The sequence below is a fragment of the Thermobia domestica genome, chromosome 12 (assembly GCF_964235325.1).
Source record: "Thermobia domestica chromosome 12, izTheDome1.hap1.1, whole genome shotgun sequence".
NCBI classification, from domain to species: domain Eukaryota; kingdom Metazoa; phylum Arthropoda; class Insecta; order Zygentoma; family Lepismatidae; genus Thermobia; species Thermobia domestica.
In genome coordinates, this window is record NC_137465.1 from 101,745,078 (window position 1) to 101,755,431 (window position 10,354).

Genomic DNA, 10,354 nt, shown 5'->3' on the forward strand with positions numbered 1-10,354 from the left:
ATCAATATTTGAAGAATAAACACACAAGAAAGTTAATTTGTCAATTTGAAAGCATCATCTTTCAATGTCTTGGATAGTTCCTGTCTTTTCTCCCATTTAAATAGTTGACGTAATCGTTAAGATACTGAAGCACATGGTCTTGTTTATAACATTGAACTTGAAACTGTAGAATGCTGAATCGGCAGAGTCTCAGCTGCAAGATAATCTACTCCAGCTTGGTCGTTGACCATATGCAAAGGACGTAGTGAAGTTGAAGTAGCTGTCACCAGATGGCAGATGTTATCGGCTTGGCTGGATAGATGACGCTGGGCGTGATGGGGTGTGGCTGTGAGCTTCTTGAAGATGTATATATATTTATATTTGCAGTATTTATGTCCGTGACGTGTGATAAGGTGAGTTTTACGTGCATCAAAAAAATTAGTGTGAACAAAAAGTGAGAGAAAAAAACGTTCAGCAACATATCATTCCTTGCGTCGGTTGGTGGGCAAATCGTGAGGTTCAAATCTGAGCGTCGATATCTCTTGATGTCCATAAATCCTCTTCTTCTTAGTGGTGTAATGCTGCATTGAGGTACGGAAAGGGGTTGTGGGGAGATAAATTTTTTTATAAAAAAAATATTAAAGGAAAAAAGGAATAGTGATTGAAGTTATCAGAAACATGTGACTCTGTATATGTGTATCTAGGATGAAGATTAAGAAAGGGTGTGTATCAGAAGGGGCAAAAAGTGAAATTATAGATGTTATAATATAAAGAAATAGGAATTGTAGCGAAAATATGGCAAAGGAACACAGTCTCTAAGCCGTGGGAAAATGTAAACATGAAAATTTTCAAGATGGCTGCCATGACGCTATGACGGAGGGATGGGAGTTTTCGCAAAGGCTCTCGGTATAGTAATGGCCGATGTTTGTTTACAAACAGAAGGATAAAAGCAAAACGAATGACAAGTTATAATGGCTGTTTTTAATTTGGGGGGGGGGGCACAAGAGTTCAAAAACAAGGATAATGATATTGGGAAAGTAAGATTTGATTAAGATAACTATTATTAGGCTTTTGAAAGGCGATTTCAAAGTCAAGGTACCTAAACGTGAATCCAGTGGCGTCTCGGGGGGTTGGTTTTACAAAATAGTGGAATTGTGGAGAAGATTTGAAAGTAAGGAAAATTAGAGTGAAATGCGGTAAGGTTATTGTCCGAAGACACTTCCGGTGAGAAACAGGGTTGGCAACTCAGGTAAGAATATCAAGGTATCGTAAAAAAAAAAAAATCAGGGAAGATAAATAAAGGAAGTGTCGTTATTTGAGGACTGTGAGGGTGATTTTTATGAAAGTCTGAGAGTGATCGTAGTATTTCAGTAGAGGTGGGTAGGAGGCATCAGAAAAATTAGGACAATAGAGAAACATAAAAAAAGAAAGAATTAGTATTAGTATAAGTACTTCATATTCATGATCTGACCAAATGCCCAAAATATCTAAACAATTTCCTATTAAAATCTTAAATACAATTTCCTTAATATCATACTCTAAAGGGGGCCGGGGGGCTCGTTATTTCCAACATAAACCTAACCCATTTCCTGATTAGGTTGGGAATTTAAGGTAACTAGAGGTTGGATTGGGTTTTATCGCCCAATACTCGATTGTGTTAGTAAAATTATGTTGGAAATAAAAATTGTGGGGGGGGGGGGGAAGAAGGTCTCTAAATTCATAAAAGTAGGTATGTCCGGTAATGATTCTCAATTTTATATGGTCGTGCGTATATACGTTCTAATATCTTCTTCTAGATGCTGTTTCACAAAATGCGTGAATTACTCGACGTCTCAGTTTCCGTATCCGCTTTTAAGAATACACTATGTAGTTGGAAATGTACGAAGATTTTACGTTAGAATTCCTTAATTCCAGGACGGTAGAAGGTGGTACTATAATCTCTGTACCAAAACTTCCGTCATTAACTATCAATTCTTCCGGAGGAGGAGGTAAACTCAATTCTGACACTGAATGTGCATCCTCATTTCTGTTCGAAATGGTGAACTTTTCTGGGGTCACTTCAGGTTCTTGATCTCTTTCTTCAATCCTCTCGTTACATTTATTCTCAAAACTCTTCATCTGCAGTGGCGTATCATCACCAATTTTTTTCATTAAACTTTTCATAACTCTATAGAGCAAAATTAGACTTACAATTGCAATAACGGTTTGCACAATGTCTAAAAAGTAGCTCAATTCTTGCAAAGAAAATTCCATAGACGCATTACATTTTCTACAAAACCATATAAAATTGAAAATCCCATGTTCTCTTAGCAAATAAATAAGTAGAAGAGTGATGATGATATTCCAAATAATAATAATTCCTGGTATAAAATATTCATGCTTATAGATAGGCATCTTAATGGGCGTCTGGTCAATTATCGTAAATGCTGATATATTCATATGTCGGATTGAAGAACTCCAAACATCGTTAAGTAAAGATGAAACATTAAAAAATTCATTCCCTTTATACGTAGATCGTAATAGCATCAGATCATTAGAGACTAGCTGGCTCGGAAAAAGATGTAAAAATACAGGTTCTGTAAGATCATTGTCGAGACACGGAAAATCCGATCTGACGAAAAGATTTCTCTCCACAATTAATTTAGTATTGCATGGTATTCGAATTTTAAGGGCTCCGTATAATCTGGCTTCTTCTGGAACTCGAATGGTAGACACATTTTCTCTAGTCTTCAAAGTTAGAAATTCTGGTGGGTGTATTAAAACAAACTCATGCGATCCAATGTCTATAATCTGTGCCTCTTTCGAATCATAGCACGTATGGTCACAGTTGTGTAATATTTCCCTGACTGTACTGGCAACGAAAGCTGCGTGAGCACAATTTATTAAACGAGAACGTGTCACAGTGTGTGTAGGTATCTTACATAACTTTGATTGGCTATAATGACAAGCAAGTAGGCTTGTTCCTGTTATTGGTATAAGATCTTTTTTATCTTGAACTACCATAACTAAAGGCTGGATATCAACGGTACAAGTTTGGTTGTATACAGCAAACGGAAGTGGCTGCACATCATATAACTCAAATGAAGGCTGTATTTCAACGATCGGAATTTTCATCTGTAGATAAATGTACGTGTCGGTGATTGAACAAGTCAAAACATTAATAGAATAATACATCTCCAATAACGACTTATCTATGGCTAACTTATATCCATTTTTCAAAATGATATTCTCAAATTCAGATAAATGTGCGTGCAACACTTTATAAGGAATTATAACGGAACCTTGAGTAGATTCGTCCCGACCATCTACTCTGTCTGCATGTTTAAAGAAGGCATACGACAATATCTCGCAATATGATTCGGTAATTTGCATTTGTAACAAATAATTTGGCCTCTATCCGGAGTCGAACCCTGACCTGGCGAAGAATTACTATTACTTGAGGACGCAAAATCACTGCTGGACTTTTTATTAGTATCAGCATTATTATTCTGACTTCTGTTGTTTTGATTACCGTTCCGTTTTCCTTGGTAATCCTGACCTACATTTTTCGGCTGATTAAACTGCTTTTTCCTATATTGAAAATCATCGCTTCTTTCACAATTTGTTGAAGGAGCTAAGGCTGAAATCTGCAGCGTCAACTTTGACAGTTGTTGCTGTATGTCAGTCAACGGGTCGATTACCGGTTGGTTCTGTTGAGTCTGCTGGTTTTGCAAGTATGCTGACTGTGTATTATATGGTTGAGCAGTAATCGAACTTTGAACCCTTACTTCAGCATTATTCTGAGTATTAGCATCTATGCTAGTCGGAGAAAATAAAGACGACTGCAAAACAGCAGAATTCTTTTTCAAGAATTTCTCTAATTCCTTACGCTTCAATAACAATTTAGTCCTTTCCTCGATAATTAGGTCGTTCAGAAGGTCACTGACCGTGTTGTACTCCTTTCGTACTACAACTTTAAAGTAATCGGGTAAAAGTCCTTCCACAATAAATTGTAATTGTTTCTTTTCATTGGCAGTCGGGTCTGCGCGTAAAATCAAATCCTGCTTCGCATAAACGTACTCTAGAACGGATTCTGATTCATTCTGTTCACGGGCTCGCATCTGAGCTTCAGATAATTGTGGCACCAAATTGTCCTTAAAAGCGTTTATAAAAGCTTGCTTGAACTGGTCGTAAGTCATTTGGGCAAATTCTGGCTTTCTTTCTATGCCAGCAAACCAGTTTTCAGCGGGGCCACGGAGTAGGCTCCCCAGCACCAATTTTCGTCTCATACCATCCCATGAATTAATGCTAGCGATGGTCTCATAGCGTCTGATGTACGTGTTTACATCGTCACCCAACCGGGCATAAAAAGGCTCTGGTTTCACAATCGTGCCGTGCATGGACGGAGGTGGATCGTTTCCTCCTGTAGCCATACTGCTAGAACTAGAACCACGAACAGTTACGTCTAAAGAATCAGGAGAAATATCCGAAAATGATTCCGAAAATTCTAGCTTCTTTTTAAGTTGCTTCTAAATTAAGTTGATTCTAAAAAGCCTAAAAAATGAAGAGAAAACAGTTTAGAAGTTTGAAAGACAACTAGCATTGATCACCTTCTTACGCTGATGCGAGAAAAAAGATCAGCATCTCCATCATCTTACGCTTGTGCATTCGGTAGGAATGCTTTCGTCGTCGTTTTGAAGAAAGAAAGGAAACTATTATCGTTAACTTGGGAAATATAGCTCACTGGTAGAATTGAGAGGTAACTGAGAAGACGACGAGCGTTTTAGTTTATAGGGCATGTGGGTAGAAATAAATAAAAACAAATATTTAAAAAAAAAAGAGAGTCGAGAGTTTGTTTAGGAAGAAAGAAAAGGAAGGTTGTTTGGGCGTTTAGGACCTTGGATGTGTATTCCGTACCTCCGTTCCTGGTCGTCGACTGGTGGTCTCCATGTCTCGGCTTCTGTGTCGAATTGGCGAGGAACTTGGTATAGGTCTCTCCTGTCGTTGCTCACACTCGCTCCTCGTGAACTTTACCGCTCCTCGTGTACTTCACCGCTTCTCGAGTGCTACTCCCCTCTTCCGGGTCCTGGGACGTTTTTATATGAAACAAAGTAGGAAGATGGCCGACGAAATTACGGAAAAACATCCAAAGTACGCACGTGTAGGATTCAGGAAAGTGCAAGGTAAATGGAATTCTCGACTTATTTAATAATTTGTCAACAGTTACAGAACGCTTTGGTTACATCAGATTACATAAGTTACATAAATTTACCAAGAATGAAGAATGAGGAATCGTCTACTAAAGAGAATTTTGAAATGTTTGCTGACTGTCTTATTATTCCAAGTTGTGTCTGTCTCTCATCATCCACAGAAAATAAAGAAAGAAAAAAAATAAAAAATAATATCGTTTTTAAATCTTGATTTGTTTATATACTGAATATTAAAAATATTAGGGAAATCCAATATCTCTACAATATACTTAAAGCGTGTTGACGAACTCCTAATAAAACCCAACAGTTTCGTTCTGAAAATTTCATTGTTTATGTGCTCTCTTATAAAACACTCCCACATATGCATCATGTTCCCATTTTCGCACTTGGGTGCTGAATAGTCTCATCGAGTTTTAGCTTCTCATTTTATCACAGCAAAATCACCAGCTTTAGAAAACCATCATCTAGTTCGTGATCGTCTGGAATGTTGTCTTTCTCCTCTTCCGACAATACAAAGGTAGGTTGAGTTTCGTTGTGATTTGATGAAAATGTATCATTTTCAGAAAACAAACCAAAACTCTTACCAGAAACATCTATTCGTACTCTCTTCTTCCCTTATTTAATTTTTTCATCTTCTCTCATGCTCCTGAGAAGATCCATAAGGGAACGGTTTACAGTCTGAGATGACTTTTGGTGTTCTGTTTCTTCTTGTTCATTGTCTTTTTTTTGGCAACATCCTCAGTGTTTGGTCTCGACAAAGGGGAAAAATTCCACTCTTTTCAAATTCAGCCCTGATATTTTCCTCCTTCAGTTTCACACTTTTTTTTTTTTTTCAGAAGACTTGGAAATTTGTTCTTAGAGATGGTTGATACATTCCTATCAGGTCCTTTTTTCTGCTCTTCAAGAATTTTCCACTCCTTGAGGAATTTCAAGAATTTCCCAAGAAGTGTTTCTATTCACCCCACTAATTAAAAATCATAATAATAACCCAGTAAAGTTAAATTTTGATTAAAAATAATTTACAAAAGAAAAACTTTTACTATGAACGTCAGTAAATGAAACAACAAACTACAAAATAGGCATATGTTCAAATGCAACAAATATGAAAATGTCATACTTACCAAGAAAGTTTAAGGAGGGCTAAAATACCGTGTAAGATTTCAGTAACACATTAATGCTACTGCCGTCTACCTCAGTGTTCCCAACTCAGTAAAACATTTTGTCTCTGCCCTGGACACTTTAGCCGTATAAGACTATGTTAAGAAATTTCAGTTTTCTTGATTAATTTATCGTCCAGATAAATCCAAAACTAATCTGGGAGTTTTGTTTCTATTCACCCCCATGTTTCTATTCACCCCATTTGACGGTAATTTTTTCGAGTGTTCGGCACTTAGTAAAATCTTGCTTCGAGGGGTAAGGGTTTTTATATTCTCCTTCGATTACTGTCAAGCAAGCTTGATTGTCAAAATGGTCTAAACCAAGACATAAACCATGGAACTTAGACAAATGTCCTTCGCGGTACGTCTATAGTGTTTTGGCACTTCGCTTTATCCAACGGATTGAGTGCATTACTGCTCGGAGCAGAAATGTCGTTTAAAAAGCGGAGTGAAAACAATACATCCAAAGCTTTTACATTCCTTACGTATGACGTGGGTATGTCACCGTGTGTCTATTGTGAAAACTATACATCACTCATCGCCGTCAGCTTCTTTATAGCTATTTGTTAACAAAGATCGGAAGAAAAAATTGAATTTGCTATTGTAACTGAAAGCAAAAAGATATCACAATTTCAAATTTTAAAGGGAAGCGTTATTAGCTGGTCCCCCATACATATTACAGACTTCAGGTTAGGTAAAATTAGGTTTGTTTGCTTTATACTGTAATTAGTAAACTAAATAAATTTGCGTTGTAGTGATTTGTATTTAGTAAAAATTTGGCCCTTGTACTTGAAAATTAGAGAAATTTTAGGTTACTATATGGGGAACTAGTTTCCGTAACGCCTGTCATTTTAAATCTTAATTGGGATTGAGGATAGCCTGCTCCTTGCAGACGAGAAAGCAAAGGTCACTTGCTATTTCGGACTTCAGGTTAGTTTAAGTTAGGTTTGTTTGCTTTGGCAATATTGAAATACAGTTATTTTAAGCAAAAATCACAACGATATACATGCTTCGACCTGTGAAATACCAAATGAACTGCGGGGCAGTGTTGCCAGACCGATTAGATGGAAAAGCAGAAGATTCAAAGGTAAAAAACAGAAGAAAGCAGTAGACACATAAAGGGGCGTCATTTGAGTGCAAATCCAGGGAGAGCAAAAAATTTGTCATTATTAAGAGGACAGTGGTTAAAACAAGGAGTCCGGAATTCATTATTACTTTCATTTCAAAGTAAAACAATACATACAAAACATAAATTTGAATTTTAAATTTCATGTTTTCGATGATTTGGTAATCTTTTGGAGGTAGAAAGACCCTCATGGCCCCTTTATATCAATAATGTTTCATACACATATGTGAAAGTGAGACGTAGTGAAAGATCAAAGTGGAGTGCGAAAATGTCTTATCATGCACCTAGCGATAGTTTAGCTATATGTTACAGTCACACGTGATCATAACGTAAGACGATTTTTCGCTAACGATCGTGGAGAGGATCTAAGCTACTCTTCCAACCCAAGTTCCAGTCTAAACAACATGTACTCGTAATTTTTACAGTAAGTCAGAAACATCACCAACCATCATGCATACAGAAGATGACGTATAGTTGTATCCTTGTATTTATATTATATACAATAAGCTCTATAACTATATGCTCTACATATCTTTGTGTATGCATACAGAGCAATTCCATCTTTTTATAAAGGGAAAAATGAAAATTCAATATTAATAATAATATATTTCTTTAACATCTCCAAATAAAAAAAACAACAAAAAAAAAAACAGGAAATTGTTAACTTTTCATTTTCGTTCGCAGTAGATCAGTAGAACGTGAAAAAAGCAGGAGATCTCCTGCAAAATCAGTAGCTCTGGCAACTCTGCTGCGGGGAGCGGGCTATACATAAGCCCATAATGGATATGAGTAAATATTTTAAAAATTATTTACCTTTCTTTAGTTGATTTCGTAGAACTTTATGATGTCACTTCATTAGATTCCATGTAGGGTGTCCATGGCTTATCACCTTCTTTCACTGCTATAACTCTGTACTTTATGTGTATATTATTTTTAAACTTGTAAGCGCGTCTCTTTTTGCAATGTTCTGCCCATTTGTCCTGTCGATGCACCGTATTACACATGACCTCTAAGCATTGATATTTCAACAATCTTTTCAGTTTTCGAGGCATAATTAAATCAATCAAAATTCTAGATTACAACAAACAAAGCAAACAACACGTCTGCTGAAACATTCTCTCTCCACTTTAAGTCATAGAGATAAATACTATACAGAGTGCGTGCTGAGGTCGTTTTATTGATGTCATTTCACGCAATATAAAATTATATGAGAGAACTGCAGTACCAGGCTATTTTAACCGACCTATTGTTCGGTTACGTTTACATTTATTTATTTATTTATTTATTATGGACGACATATAATACGTAACAATATTCTGTTACTACTTGATGTATGATGAATGATCATATTTTCTATAGTTTTCTGTGTGTGTGAATGTGTGATTACATTTTCCAGGATCTGCGAAAAACGAACAACTGCCTAGCTGGCTTCACTCTGCACAATACATGGAGCTGAATATATAGAATACTACTGGAGCGACCTCTCACGGAAAGTCTCTATTGTACACAGTGATGCCACTTTTGAGCTGGTTTTCAGTTTACCGCAGGCCCTGGAAAATGTAATCAAACAAACAGAAAACTATACAAAATATTATCATTAATTCATTTATTATACATCATGTAGCAGTTGAACAGCATTACTTATTAAGTGTCGTACATGGTATAAATAAGAAATAAATAAATGCTCCCAGCAGAAAATGGGTAAATTACCTACACAAAGCGATAAACCGACCAGCCCATCCTTTCATATAGCAACTTGCGCGGTACTTCATTCCTAGAGTTTCTAAGCGGGGGGTAGGGGGATTCATTCTCGAGATTTAAAAAAAAAAAAAAAAAAATCGCATCGTGTTCCAATGTTATTCTGACGACAGCAAAATTACTACTTATTCGACATTAGAGTAAAATTCTTCCCCGTTTTTTTTATTCCCCCCAATTTTTTTCTCGATGGCACAACTTGCACCATTCATCCCTCCTGTGGGCGGTTCTTCTCTCTTAAAAATAACCAACCTTTCCTTTCATACGGCTACTTGCGCGGTACTTCATTCATCGAGTATCGAAGCAGGGGTAACGGGGGTTCACCCCGGAAAATTTTTGAAAATTAGCTTCTCAAAATCGTGTTTTAATGCTACTCCGACAGTAAAATTGCTAGTTCGAAATAGAGTAAAATCCCCCCCAAAACTTTTCTCAATGGCGCAGCTTGCGCCATACATGCCCCTGTGGGCGGCCCTGCTTGAGAGAAACCGAATGTTAAAGTGAATGGGGCTAATTGTAGGAGAAAAATCTAATCAAATAAAACCCATGTAGCGTAAACTCAGACAGGTGAGAAACCATGAATAAACTTAACCATATAAAAAATTGTGCAGGAGGAACACCAAATGCGAGAACCGAACAAGAAAATTATAGAAAACTTAGAGCTTACATTTAAAAATCGCATCGGTTACATTATTATTTGCGATTTTTTCAATTACAGCTCATTGTTACATTTTGGACATAAATTTGTCTCTAAATGTATTATTAGGAGCATTACTTCTTCTATTCTGTCTAATTACAGTACGCGTTTAAACTAGGATAACTTAGATGTAGGATAAATTTTGGATTCTTTGTAGCTTCCGTTAAATTTGTATCTCTAACCCCTTTTCTATCATGTCCAGTGTGCGAATTAGATAATCTATATTGGGGGGGATAAAATTAGGCCCACAAGACATAACGTCTGAAGGTGCAAATTTCAAAATGAGACAATAATGCCTTACCCCCATATATATATATATATATATATATATATATATATATATATATATATATATATATATATATATATATATATATATATATATATATATATATGTGTGTGTGTGTGTGTGTATGTGTGTGATATCTGTAACAAATAAGAGATTTATTAATTT

The 10,354-nt window shown here is 36.3% G+C and overlaps 1 long non-coding RNA gene across 3 annotated transcripts in view; it reads left to right on the plus strand.

Moving 5' to 3' along the window:
* Positions 1 to 227: 227 nt before the first annotated feature.
* The window catches only part of LOC145666555 (uncharacterized), a 30,457-nt gene continuing 20,330 nt past the window's right edge, over positions 228 to 10,354 (plus strand). For 2 of the 3 annotated variants that reach the window (XR_014127780.1, XR_014127781.1), the window contains exon 1: positions 234 to 392. This is a non-coding gene — a long non-coding RNA (uncharacterized LOC145666555). Of the gene's footprint in view, positions 393 to 10,354 lie in introns of all 3 variants that reach the window. The other variant, XR_014127782.1, reaches the window with a different exon arrangement.